Source organism: Corythoichthys intestinalis, chromosome 1 (assembly GCF_030265065.1).
Source record: "Corythoichthys intestinalis isolate RoL2023-P3 chromosome 1, ASM3026506v1, whole genome shotgun sequence".
NCBI classification, from domain to species: domain Eukaryota; kingdom Metazoa; phylum Chordata; class Actinopteri; order Syngnathiformes; family Syngnathidae; genus Corythoichthys; species Corythoichthys intestinalis.
Genome location: NC_080395.1, coordinates 24,232,290 through 24,247,228, shown reverse-complemented (window position 1 = coordinate 24,247,228; position 14,939 = coordinate 24,232,290). Strand labels below are relative to the sequence as shown.

The 14,939-nt window shown below is 39.0% G+C and overlaps 1 protein-coding gene across 3 annotated transcripts in view; it reads right to left on the bottom strand.

Annotated features, from left to right (window-relative positions):
• adcy7 (adenylate cyclase 7) overlaps positions 1-14,939 on the bottom strand; it is a 139,423-nt gene that overhangs the window by 85,568 nt on the left and 38,916 nt on the right. The window contains exon 2 of one of the 3 annotated variants that reach the window (XM_057854713.1): positions 4,428-4,614. The exons of the other annotated variants lie outside the window; for them this stretch is intronic. The gene's annotated coding sequence lies outside the window, so the exon portion shown is untranslated. The remainder of the gene's footprint in view (positions 1-4,427; positions 4,615-14,939) is intronic. 3 annotated transcript variants of the gene reach the window in all.

Below are 14,939 nucleotides of genomic sequence, written 5' to 3'. Positions count from 1 at the left end.
TATATCCCGGTCACCTACAGATGGATTTAAGATTAAAAAACATTTGTTTCCCGCAGCTGTGTGAAGGATGAATAATAAGGTAAAAAGGTAATGAATCCAGTTGTGGCTAAACAACAGCATATGACTGTTAGCAACCGTGTGTAGCTCATTGTGGCCAACCCCCCAACCCACCCGAACTCATCAGGCGCTGAAAAGTTCGGCGTGGGGGGGGGTGGTCACGCCAGTGAGATAAAGCCGGGCCAATGTTTATTCTGTATATCCTGGTAGCCTCCCTATTTTTTCCCTCATCAGACATAACTTTTTGTCTTTGTTGTTTGGCAATCTTTGCAGAATTCGTGCGAAAGCGTTCGCATCGACTTCCGTCTTTACAATGAATGGGGAAAGGGGGAAGTGACGCATACCGTAAAGCAGTCAGCACATTTGTAGTTTTTTTTTTGTGTGGGCTCCTGCCACCCTCCTCAAAGTAGATTAGTGGTGGTGAAAGCGATACAGACACCCTCAAGATTTAAAAGAGGTGTCATTCAACTAACTGTCAGTCAACATATCACAAATTACTGGTGCACGATAATTATTGGTCTGATAATTATCAGTCCGATAATAGGAATTATGACATCATCCCGATAAATCCAATTACATTCATAATAGGACCGATAATATGTACTTTTCTGACTTTGCAGTTTACACAATGGTATGGGAAATCAGTTGATCATTTTCGGGGCACTGCTCCCACCTGCTGGTCAGAATAATTCAATGCACCTATTTTTTATTACAGTAGTTTAGTTCAATCACTTACACATTGGTGTTTAGCGGTAGCATTGACAGTCGTGAATGCTTTCTGTTACGTTTCTGCCTCGGAAATATATGTAAGTATTTTATGTTTACTATTACATATGGATGTGCAAAATATGTTTACTTCTGTGGTGAAGAGTCATATATACATAACTTCATAAGTTGTGTTATAGAAGCCAGCCAATGCTTTAGTAGCTCAAGCTAGTGTGCTATGCTATACATATAATAGTTGTGTATATAAGTGTATTGTGCAGTTTGTTGTATATTGAGTATTGAATATGTGTATTTTCTGTTGTAATTTCACAATATTAGGACGAGTGTCTTCCCATAAAAGCAAGAAAAGACCAAGCCTTGTGGTTTATGGAAGTGCATTCATTCTTAGCTGGCTGTCGGGCAATGCAGAAGTGAAACGCACTGTTTTGTTCATGTCATTATGAAAAATCTGATGAGATCAAAGAACAATCTATGTTGAATCCACCACTATTTTTTTTTTTAAACCTCCAGGTGTTCAAAAACTCGTTATACATTTAAAAAATTATATATTTATTAGTGCTGCAACAATTAATCGATTAACTCGAGTATTCAATTAGAAAAAAATATTCGAATTAAATTTTGTTGCTTCGAGTATTCGTTTAATTAAAGTGGCGTTGTGTTGGTTTATTTGAAATTGTTTGCATGTAGTTTTATTGATTAGGGTGGCAACAATGAATATGACATAACTCATTTCTCATGGCTGAAACGAGCTGCTCCCTGTTAAGACCAGCATTAGCCAAGTTTTTGTTTGAGCTAATGTTTTTTAATGCATTCATGATTTAGTTTATAGGTATATTTAACCGTTTTTTGTGGGAATATGTGTCTGAACCATTTGTTAAGAGCATTGTTTAAAAAAAAATTTTTTTTTAATTAATAAAAACTTTAGCATTTTATAGCATTCAAGCTTTTTCTGTGTAAGTTAGCCAATTGCTCTTTTGTTGTACATAGATCCTCATTTTTTTAAAATACCGTTTTAGGCTCAGCTCGGGTATTTTAATTTTTCATGTTCCTTATCCGATTACTCGATTATTCGGACTATCTAGTCCATCGATTAATCGACTAGTAAAATATTCGATAGCTGCAGCCCTAATATTTATTACCGGTTATCAATATCGGTATCACCTTTAAGGAGCAGGAAGTTATCGATATAGAGTATCGGTTTCAAAAAATGGATATCGTGCACCCCTATCACAAATGTTATGCAACTATTTTATAAAGGGTTAAAAGTTACCTAGTGTTGCTTTAACTACAGGCTTTCATCTTGAGTTACATCCAAATTATGTGAATAGTACAAGACTTTTATATGTACCTCCCACTTTTAAAGGAAGCAAACTAGTGGGACAAAAGGTTGCTTAGCTCTCCTATGACCAGGTGGGTATGTGCAGCTGCCAAGCAGGATGAATTCTGCAAATGCTTCAAAATTCATTGGACGCCGCTTCACAGTGCAGATGGGCAATGACTTGAAACATACGAAAAACAATTGAGAATGCATTCATCTTTGGTAATGTCTGACCATTCACTTACAGTGCCTTGCAAAAGTATTCGGCCCCCTTGAATCTTGAAACCTTTCGCCACATTTCAGGCTTCAAACATAAAGATATGAAATTTAATTTTTTTGTCAAGAATCAACAACAAGTGGGACACAATCGTGAAGTGGAACAACATTTATTAGATAATTTAAACTTTTTTAACAAATAAAAAAACTGAAAAGTGGGGCGTGCAATATTATTCGGCCCCTTTACTTTCAGTGCAGCAAACTCACTCCAGAAGTTCAGTGAGGATCTCTGAATGATCCAATGTTGTCCTAAATGACCGATGATGATAAATAGAATCCACCTGTGTGTAATCAAGTCTCCGTATAAATGCACCTGCTCTGTAATAGTCTCAGGGTTCTGTTTAAAGTGCAGAGAGCATTATGAAAACCAAGGAACACACAAGGCAGGTCCGAGATACTGTTGTGGAGAAGTTTAAAGCCGGATTTGGATACAAAAAGATTTCCCAAGCTTTAAACATCTCAAGGAGCACTGTGCAAGCCATCTTATTGAAATGGAAGAAGCATCAGACCACTGCAAATCTACCAATACCCGGCCGTCCTTCCAAACTTTCTTCTCAAACAAGGAGAAAACTGATCAGAGATGCAGCCAAGAGGCCCATGATCACTCTGGATGAACTGCAGAGATCTACAGCTGAGATGGGAGAGTCTGTCCATAGGACAACAATCAGTCGTACACTGCACAAATCTGGCCTTTATGGAAGAGTGGCAAGAAGAAAGCCATTCCTCAAAGATATCCATAAAAAGTCTGGTTTAAAGTTTGCCACAAGCCACCTGGGAGACACACCAAACATGTGGAAGAAGGTGCTCTGGTCAGATGAAACCAAAATTGAACTTTTTGGCCGCAATGCAAAACGATATGTTTGGCGTAAAAGCAACACAGCTCATCACCCTGAACACACCATCCCCACTGTCAAACATGGTGATGGCAGCATCATGGTTTGGGCCTGCTTTTCTTCAGCAGGGACAGGGAAGATGGTTAAAATTGACGGGAAGATGGATGCAGCCAAATACAGGAACATTCCGGAAGAAAACCTGTTGGTATCTGCACAAGACCTGAGACTGGGACGGAGATTTATCTTCCAACAGGACAATGATCCAAAACATAAAGCCAAATCTACAATGGAATGGTTCAAAAATAAACGTATCCAGGTGTTAGAATGGCCAAGTCAAAGTCCAGACCTGAATCCAATCGAGAATCTGTGGAAAGAGCTGAAGACTGCTGTTCACAAACACTCTCCATCCAACCTCACTGAGCTCGAGCTGTTTTGCAAGGAAGAATGGGCAAGAATGTCAGTCTCTCGATGAGCAAAACTGATAGAAACATACCCCAAGCGACTTGCAGCTGTAATTGGAGCAAAAGGTGGCGCTACAAAGTATTAACGCAAGGGGGCCGAATAATATTGCACGCCCCACTTTTCAGTTTTTTTATTTGTTAAAAAAGTTTAAATTATCCAATAAATTTTGTTCCACTTCACGATTGTGTCCCACTTGTTGTTGATTCTTGACAAAAAATTAAAATTTTATATCTTTATGTTTGAAGCCTGAAATGTGGCGAAAGGTTGCAAGGTTCAAGGGGGCCGAATACTTTTGCAAGGCACTGTAATATAGATAACTGAAAGTCTGCAGTTAAAGCACATTCCGTCCTTTTTAATTGTAATGGGCCAAAAAGACGAGAATTGTGTCCATGTCCCAATATTTATGGAGCTGATTGTTGTTTCTAAGCAGGGCTGTTCCTGACCAATTTTGTACCCTAGGCAACATATTTGTTGCCCCCCCCCCCCTCCTATTTTCACCACATATATTTAAACTCTCACACTGAAAAAGCACATTATCTCTTTGTAATTTATTATATAAAAAAAGACAAAAAGGAACAAGTGCAGAAATTAAAAGAAAAATGCTCTAATAACGATTCAAAAGCACCAATAAAAAAACACTTCAAAAACAAATGAATAAAATAAATTACAATTGTTATTACAATATGATTAACACCCACCCAAGCAAACCTATATAAAGACACACAGAACACTTTAAAATGCAACTTTTTTTTTACCTTGACCTATAACCTTGTCTTCACTGATGCAGAAGCATCTATTGCACTTTCATATGACAGTTGTTTTGGAAGGTGCACTTCTTTCCTGGACTTGGTGGGCTTGGACTTGGCGCTGATGTGGATAAGTTCGCTGTAAAAGATGGCGCAGGATGTACAGAGGTAGAAGGAAAATATTTCAGAAGAGCATCTACAAAGAGAAGAAAGTGTAATTTTACATTATATTAGTCAAATAGTCAATACTCAAAATAGATTGTGAAACCAGCATGACATAACCATAATTAGGGGTGCACGATATCCATTTTACCGATATCAATATCGATAACTTCCTGCTCCTCAAGGCCGATACCGATACGATAACTGATAATATATATATAATTTTTCAATATATATTTACCTGAGTTTTTGAACACCTGTGGGTCAAAAATACTAGTGGTTGATTCAGCATGGATTTGCCTTTGACTGAACCAGAATTTTTCATAATGACATGAACATTATTATAATGAACAAAACAAAGACAAGAACAGTTTTGACTTCAAATAAAGTGCCCATATTAATTTTTTCAAATAAATATAATTAAAACCAGAACTCAGCAGCACGCCTCATCACTCGAACCCCCACAACACACCACATCACCCCCCATCCTCCATCAACTTCACTGGCTTCCCGTCAAACAAAGAATCAACTACAAGATCCTCATCATCACCTTCAAAATACTCCATGCCCTGGCCCCTCCCTACCTTAGCGATCTTCTCCGTCTAAACAATCCAACCCGTTTACTTCGCCCTACCACTATTCTTCCCCTCTCCCTCCCCCGTGTCTGCCTCTCCACGTTTGGTTCCAGAGCTTTTAGTCATTGCGCCCCCCAGCTCTGGAACTCCCTACCCGCTGAACTTCGCAGCATATCTACCCTATCACTTTTCAAATCTAGACTGAAAACACACCTGTTCACTCTTTCTTACCCACCATAACCCCTAGCTCTGTTATATTTTTACTTCTTTTTATGGAGCTTTTAATTTTTTATCCTTTTAATACCTTTTTATCATACTGTGATTCCATGTCTCTTGTGAAGCTTCTTTGTGTGTTTTGAAAAGCGCTCTAGAAATAAAATGTATTATTATTATTAATTAGATTCACTCAATCAATGAGTCAATATCATTGACGATGTGTTCCCCTGAACAATGAGCACTGATCTAAAACAGACATAAACCCAATAGGTATTGTGCTTGGTCAGCAGATAAAACAGGAGACTTGTCTTTTTGGTCCATCAAACAACTTTCTTAACCTGGCAATTATAGAACGGCAAGTCTATCAATAACCAAAACGCCTCTCAAGAACTTGTAAACATAACACTGTAAAGTGCAAACATTTGCTAATTGCCATAGTAAGGTTTATAACTCAGTGAAGAAAAAATACGGCCTCTAGAACAGTAACAAAACTGTGAAAACTGGCAAAACAGGAGTGGAAACAAATGCACATATCCCAATCCAACACCGTGCCAGAAATATTATTAATAGGCCCGATAACATATAGTGTTATTGGATTTATTGGGATGACATCATAATTCCAATTATCGGACCGATAATTATCGTGCACCTCTAACCATAATTAAATAATATATGATCGCAAAAATAAATAAATAAATTGTTTTTTGTTTTTTTTTACATGAAAATGATCGCCATTTTAATGAATTAATGACACATTTAATTACAAATGTTTGCATTTAAATCCGTGGCACTTTTAGTCCCCCATACCACAGAACTTTGAAATTATTAATTGCATATTTAATGGTGTATTCATTTAATTAACCATGGCACTTTTAGGCAAGGCAAATTTATTTGAAAAACACAATTTAACACAAGGTAAAAGTGGTTGACATCACATGAAAAAAAGCAAGACAATTTTAGTCCCCCATACACTTCGTCCAAATTTCTCTAAGATGGGAGGGGGAGTAAATTTAACTGAAACTAATCCACAGCTGGCTGAATACCGAAAATATTTCTAAAACAACAGCCTGGCTAATGATACTGCTAAAGCAAAATTTTACTGTAAGTCATATAAAGTCTATGTAAATAACCGCTAGCTTGCAGTTGTGCTAAGTATACGTGCTTATGCTGTTGAAAAAAATCATCACAACAAACCTCTGTTTTTCTTCACGTTTATGCTCTCTTCTTTTTCGTCTGACCCGGAGGGCTTTTGTCTATTCATGAAGTTGACTTGTCACCGTAACGTCGCTCAATTTCGGAGGCTAAAAATAGCACCTTCAGGTAGCTCGTTGGTCTGCTGGGTGGTGAGACTAGGGTCTGTGGTGAAATCATCGCATTACAGAAAAAAGTGAAACGGGCAGAAGGCAAGAAGGCACACTAGAAAAATGATTTCATTATTATTTAAAGATTTATTACGAAAGTTTGTTTTGTTCATTTGTTTTATTGTTTTGTATAATTTTTTGAATACTGCTATCATCAAATATTATTTGAATATTTTTCTTGACGCCCTTTTGGACGCTGCTGCGCACTTAGGCATTTGCCTAGCTCGCCTTATGGGCGGCACGGGTCTGCTTCTCGGTGTTTTAATACAAGGTCAACTAAATGTGGGTTTACAAGTGCTGCTATCAGTGAATTGGAGAGTATTTCGATGGCCTGAAAATGACCTGTAAATGCCCTAAAATTAACAGCAAGTGACCTGTAAATGCCCTGAAAATAAGACAGAATGACTGTGAATGCTCTGGTTTTCAATGAACGAACGTTCCCAATCTAAATGGCTTGGGCGTCGAGCACCGTCAATGCAGCCTTACACTTAACTGAGATACTATTATGGTGGGAAATTTTGGTAGCAACTTGTTGGTTCATTTTTATTTTTTTTTAGACATTGACACCTTTTTCAAAACGATATATCGATCCTTGGCAGGAGCATATCGATAATCTTTTGAGATACAAAGTATCACGATATATCACCATTTCGAAATTTTGTCACACCCCCAACAGGAAGCGTCTGGTTGAAGTTATTGCTGCCAAAGGGGGAAATCACAAAATATTAAATGTGATGGTTCACTTACGTATTTTTCCCCCTTGTGTCATTATTTGCAAAGTATCCTCGTTGAAATATGAAAACCTGTACAGTGGGGCAAATAAGTATTTAGTCAACCATTAATTGTGCAAGTTCTCCCACTTGAAAATATTAGAGAGGCCTGTAATTGTCAACATGGTTAAACCTCAACCATGAGAGACAGAATGTGGGGAAAAAAAACTGAAAATCACATTGTTTGATTTTTAAAGAATTTATTTGCAAATCATGGTGGAAAATAAGTTTTTGGTCAATACCAGAAGTTCATCTCAATACTTTGTTATGTACCCTTTGTTGGAAATAACGGAGGCCAAACGTTTTCTGTAACTCTTCGCAAGGTTTTCACACACTGTTGCTGGTGGTTTGGCCCATTCCTCCATGCAGATCTCCTGTATAGCAGTGATGTTTTGGGGCTGTCGTTGGGCAACACGGACTTTCAACTCCCTCCGCAGATTTTCTATGGGGTTGAGACTGGCTTGGCCACTCCAGGACCTTAAAATGCTTCTTACAAAGCCACTCCTTTGTTGCCCTGGCTGGGTGTTTGGGATCATTGTCATGCTGAAAGACCCAGCCACGTCTCATCTTCAATGCCCTTGCTGATGGAAGGACATTTTCACTCAAAATCTCTCGATACATGGCCCCATTCAATCTTTCCTTTAAACAGATCAGTCGTCCTGGTCCCTTTGCAGGAAAACAGCCCCAAAGCATAATGTTTCCACCCCCATGCTTCAAAGTGGGTATGGTGCAATTCAGTATTCTTTTTCCTCCAAACACGAGAACCTGTGTTTCTACCAAAAAGTTCTATTTTGGTTTCATCTGACCATAACACATTCTCCCAGTCCTCTTCTGGATCTTCAAAATGCTCTCTAGCGAACCGCAGACGGGCCTGGACGTGTACTTTCTTCAACAGGGGGACACGTCTGGCAGTGCAGGATTTGAGTCCCTGGCGGCGCATTGTGTTACTGATAGGAGCCTTTGTTACTGTGGTCCCAGCTCTCTGTAGGTCATTCACTAGGTCCCCCTGTGTGGTTCTGGGATTTTTGCTCTCCGTTCTTCTTATCATTTTGACGCCACGGGGTGAGGAGGGAGTTGAAAGCCCGTGTTGTCCAACGACAGCCCCAAAACATCACTGCTTTAGAGGAGATCTGCGTTGAGGAATGGGCCAAAATACCAGCAACAGTATGTGAAAAGCTTGTGAAGAGTTACAGAAAACGTTTGGCCTCCGTTATTGCCAACAAAGGGCACATAACAAAGTATTGAAATGAACTTTTGGCATATACCAAATACTTATTTTCCACCATGATTTGCAAATAAATTCTTTAAAAAAAAAAAATTTAAAAAAAATCAAACAATGTGATTTTCTGGGTTTTTTTTCCCCACATTCTGTCTCTCATGGTTGAGGTTTACCCATGTTGACAATTACAGGCCTCTTTTATATTTTCAAGTGGGAGAACATGCACAATTAGTGGTTGACTAAATACTTATTTGCCCCACTGTAAATGCTTGGGTGGTTTTAGTTAAAGCAGACACTGTTTTTTTTATCTGTGTGAGTTTGACAAAGTTCAGATTACGTGTCACATGTGAGAAATTCCAAAAGGTTCAGATTAGTGCTGCAACGATTGACTCGAGTATTTGAATAGAAATTTTTTTTTTGAATTTTGTTGCTTCGAGTATTCGTTTAATTAAAGTGGCATTGTAATGGTTGATTTTCAAAGTGTTTGCATTTCGTTTTATTTATTAGGGTGGATACACTGCCCCCTGGTCTGCCTCATTTCACATGGCTGAATCCAGCTGCTCCCTGTTAAGACCAACGTAAGATGAGTTTTTGTTTGAGCTAATGCTTTTTAATGCATTCGTAATTTAGTTTATAGGTATATTGCCTGAACCATATGTTAAGAGCATTGTTAAAAAAAAAAAAAAAATTAGCATTTTATAGCATTTAAGCTAGCGGACTTTTGCTATGTAAGTTAGCCAATTGTTCTTTTGTTGTACTTAGATCTTGATCTCAGCTCAGGTATTTTAATTTTTCATGTTCTGATTACTCGATTATTCGGACTAACTAGTTCATCGATTAATCGACTACTAAAATAATCGATAGCTGCAGCCCTAGTTCAGATACTTTTTCTTGCCACTGTAGGTGCCTGTGACACAGCCATACTGGATGTTTGTGAATGAAATTTAAAAGGTAGTTGCCACAGACAATTGGAATTGGGTGTTCTGAGTTTCGATTGCAACAGAAGTTGGTGTTACATTCGGGCCTACAGTCACAAAATGATCCCTATAGAAACCAAGGCCAAGGTTCTACCATCTCTTCAATGACCAGACATTGGTTTTCTTCTGGGATTAATAATATACAATGCAGTCAAACCAACTAAGCTAATTTTAACCCCCCTTTTGCTGCAAAGGCAAACAGCCTTTTGCTCAAAAGCACATGGTCACATTTATAGCACCTCTTTGTGTTGGCATTCAAACCCAGACAAAGGATGACCTCTGCAAGGGAAAGCCAAGAGACATTTCTCAGCCTGTGCTGCGCTACCTTCAAAAGGGCTGGAGACGGGATCGTTAAAAAAGCAGACATGGACAAATGCGTCTAACCTCTTGTGTCTTTTTTAGTGCACGCGTGATTTGCGCCACTCGTGTTCTATAAAGGCCACTAGAGGGGTTGTTTTGGGGTTTAGCCTTGCCTCTAAACTTGGAATTCAACTCCAGACTTTTAACACAGTTGGCTAAAATGTTCCATGCTAGCTCATGCGCCTCCATAAGCATATGAATGATGGAAGCGTAGCAATGTAGCGGCCATTAGATTAACTCTCTTGCTTCCCATCCATGTGTACTGCTATTGAATTAGCCTTCTTTGCTGCTGAACCACTAACAATATTAACAGGATACTGTATCAGTGTTGATTTCAAATGCTGTCATGCGTAATAATAATAAATAACAAAAGTGCAAGACTGATAAATCCGCTGATATTAGCTTTAGCCTTCGCGACAAATTAGACCCGTGTGACTGTAGCATTTAGGAGTCAAAGAAGGACCTACTGATTTTAAGACTTAGTGGGGTGTAAACATGTCAGCCGTGAGACAAATTCAATATTGAAATAGCACTGATTCAATTAAGTCGGGCCATTTCCTTCTCAAATGCTGTTTGGGTTTGAAAAACGCTTGCGCGTTCAGAAATCAAAAAGCTATCATGTTTCACTTCACAAGGCGTAAATGGACAGGAGAAGCTAAAGAAAAATGATCAAATGTGGCAAGAGATGGACTGATACTACTGTACACTCAGCTTTTGTGCTTGTCCTGTAGATTTTCAGTCACTTCCTATTAGTTTTGGGGCATTTACGGGTCACTTCCTTGTAGTGCTGCAACAATTAATCGATTCACTTGAGTATTCGATTAGAAAAAAAGATTCAAATTAAATTTTGCTGCTTCGAGTATTCGTTTAATTATAGTGGCGTTGTCATGGTTTGTTTTGAAAGTGTTTGCATTTAGTTTTATTGATTTGGGTGGATCCATTGCCATCTAGTCTGCCTCATTTCACTTGGCTGAATCCACCTGCTCCCTGTTAAGACCAACATAAGCTACGTTTTTGTTTGAGCGAATGTTTTTTTTAATGCATTCGTGATTTAGTTTATAGGTATATTTAGCCATTTTATTGTGGGAATATGTGTCTGAACCATTTGTTAGGAGTATTCTAAAAAAAAAAAAAAAAAAAAAAAATGTTAGTATTTCATAGCATTTAAGCTAGTGGACTTTTGCTAAGTAAGTTAGCTAATTGCTCTTATGTTGTACATAGATCCTCATTTATATATATATATATATATATTTTTTTTTTATACAGTTTGAGACTAAGCTCAGGTATTTTAATTTTTTTATGTTCCTTATCCAATTACTCGATTATTCAAACTAACTAGTTTATCGATTAAACAACTACTAAAATAATCAATACTGCAGCCCTACTTCCTTGTGAATTCATTGGCTGCCATTGACGGCGCTAGACATCCAATCCTCTAGCGGTGTCAATGGTACTAAAATAAAAGCTTTCACAGCCAGTCCTTTCAGTTTAGATGTATTGGATAAGGCTACAACAACTAATCGATTAAATCGATAAAACTCCATTAATAAATTTGTTGCCAACTCATTTGATGATCAATTTTTTAATCCAGCTGGGATCAGTCCCGTTTGAGTTCTTGTTTGTGAGGCTGCAAGCGCACCAGAGATTAAAATGAGAGAGAGAGTTCACTCCTACACTCTGGTTGAGTTGCTCAATCAATAAATTCTACGACGTGTCGAGAGTAGATTGTCTTAAAACAACACTAGGTAACGTTATAACCTTTATCAAATCTATACATATATATATATATATATATATATATATATATATATATATATATTAGTTTTGTTGGGCCTGCGTCTTATACTCAGGTGCGACCTATACATGTCTTTTTTTCCACAGTAACAGCCACCAGAAGGGCATTCTCGCTGTGGTGGTTAATTTTTTTGCTGGAGCAACTTATTCTACTGTCGAATTAAAATCCAAAAAATATGGCAATTGCAGTTCAAGACACGGTTTTCTGACATCATCTTTACCACGGCAACATCCTGTGATGGTACGACCTCACAAAGTCCCCTAGAAAAGACGTTAAAGTCTCCACGTGTGCCTTTACATGACTTACGAAAATTTTCTGGTACATCACGAGTCAATCGTGAACGGAAAGGTGCTGTTGCCAGGCAAAAAAATGCCATTTCTTTCCAACCTGTGGAAGGGTGTGGTCATTCTCTACAGGATGGCCGCGCAGGTTGTAGTCAACGTGTTTTTTGGGAATCTGGTGAAACAGGTGAACGGCCTGAAGGACCAGCTTTGGATGGTGAGCCTAAGGATGGAGCTCCAAGGCCAGAGAGTTCAGGAGCTCTCGGCCGAGCTGCAGCAAAAACAGAAGGACAACAAGCCCCTTTGGGAGCAGGTGGAGTACTTGACCAATCGGCTTCAGGCCGAGAGGAACGACGCCACAGCGGAGGGGAAGCTACGGCGAGAGGAAGCGGCCAAATGTTTGACAGAGGAGAGGCTGCGGATGGGAGCCCGGCAGAGGCGCCAAAGGGAGGACCTCCTCAAGGACATCAAGCTGTTCCAGGTTAAATCCCGGGACAACCAGAAGAGGCTGGAGGAAGATCTGGCAGCCAAGGCGGCACAGCTGGACGCTAGCAAAGAACGAGGACGACGCCTACAGGAGACTCTGAGGACGGAGAGGGCGTCGGCAGTCAGGGGTGAAACACGAATTGGGACACTTCAAAATAGGACTTCACTTTGACTTGTAGTGAAATTTCCAATTTTACCACTAATTCAGGAAAGGCTGAGTTTCAGAAACTGGGTTCTTCTACATTTGAAAACTTTCCCGTTAAGCTCGCTCATTGCAAGTCAAACATTCTCAACACTTCTTGTCACAGCGAAGTAATGCAAGTAAACAAGGAAGTGCAAATAAAACCGAAAATCCGGAAGTTATGTTCAGTTCATGAAAGGTTAAATGCTCAAATGTGGTGCACCAACATTGATTGAAGCTTCATCAGCTCTGAGTCATATCATGACAAAGCTAAGCAGCAATGTGTATGATATCTCACTTGTTTTTCATGGTTTTCATCTCAGCAATGTTCCTCTGAAGTGCATTTTTAGGTCTCTCTTTGTGAGAAACACCATGTTATCTTTACATCCAGAGTGCAGCAACAAACCGTCCAGATGTTAACTCTCTGAAATGGTTAATGTGCCACAGGGGAGGTTGGTATACTCCATTTGTGGTTTTTTGTATTGTTTATGCAGAATTTATCATTTATTCAGCTTGAGAGAAGACGATTTAGGCAACAGGGAGAATGGTGATACATAAAAATAATTGAATTTACATGCTACCTAGCTGTGGGTAGCGTTTCAAGCTCTTTATGACTACGCTTACTACGGGGACATCATGTGGGGAGGAGATACACTAAGTCAACATTCAGATTGCAGATCCTCATGCACAAATCCGATTTTTTGGGGTAATACATGCTCTTGCTTAAGCCTGTCGCAATATGCAATAATTCCAGTTATCGCGCGATAAATAAAAATGAAGGCGGTAATTTTTCCGCTGTGATTTATCGCCTCGCGTCCACGTGCGTGCGTGCGGCAGACGTGCTGTTAAAAGTTCGGATTCCTCGTTACCAACTGCGCAAAAAGCATCTTCGTTCCAGGTCCGGCAAAAACTAGCGCCGGAGCCAATCGTTCCTATTATATCCTAGTGTTCAACGTATACCTACCGGCCGAGTCAGTGCTCCGGAGTGACTGTGGACCATCTATGGCGCGCCGGTGTTGTTGACGTGTGGGGGCACCCGTCAGGAGTGACATTTCACGCGGGGCGGCTATTTTTCGGTACAACGCCGGATATTTACAACGAAGTCCGCCAAAACATTGTTACCGACTTGGCTGCTACGAACAACCTCGCTTTGACAACGAACAGCTGCATGAAATTAAGAGCGCTGTGCTTCAAACTCGTCCTGTTTATGAAAGTCGATTGTCATATGCTAGTGTTGTGTAGTAATGAGCAGACGTGACTTCAGTGGCGCTTGCAAACTTTTTTTTAATGCGCGCACACACTAGATATCATGAAATGGCAAACTAGATGTGCTACGTCCCATGCCATTGGCTACGTGAGCCCAGAGTGATTATGGGACACATAGTCCATATACTACATCGATGAATACTAAACTGTCATGACTGAATGGAAGTTAAGAAGGCCAATCAATCCATACCAGTGACTATAGATAATGTTGCAAATATTGTTTCAGTATGTGACACAGATGGATTCAGATCACAAATAGGATGTCTTGCTCATGTAGTAAACCTAGCTGCTAAGAGAGCTGTAGCAATCAGCAGTGTGCCCTGCCTCACTTTACAAACAGTAAAGATTGTTCTCAGCACGTTTATACAAATTTTTTTTCAGATCAATAAGAAGTAAGCACATAAATATTATGCACTAAAATGCATGTTTATATGATGGCAATTTAATTTTGCTTGTTAGCAAAAAAAAAAAAAAAAAAAAAACAACAGCAAAAACGAAACAAAAAACATAATTTTTTTTTTACAGCGCGTTAAATGTATTGAATCGGATCGAAAACCGTGTCGCCTGTATCAAAAATCGTACCGAACCGTGATTTAACTGTATCGTTGCATCCCTATGGAACACCATTGCAGAAGCTATGACGGGAAAGGTTTTCATTTGCCTAAAAGCTTAAGTTATTAACTGCAATTTTTTTTTTAAACACATTTTATTTATTCTGTGTTTCTGTGCGGTATCAATATTGTTGTTTTTTACTTAAGAGGCATGGTCTATTGTTTTCAGTTGTGATTTCTTAAAAAGTATTTTTGAATTTAAGAGTAAATATTTATTGTGTTTAAATGGGTGTACTTGATCTATTAATATATACTGTATTC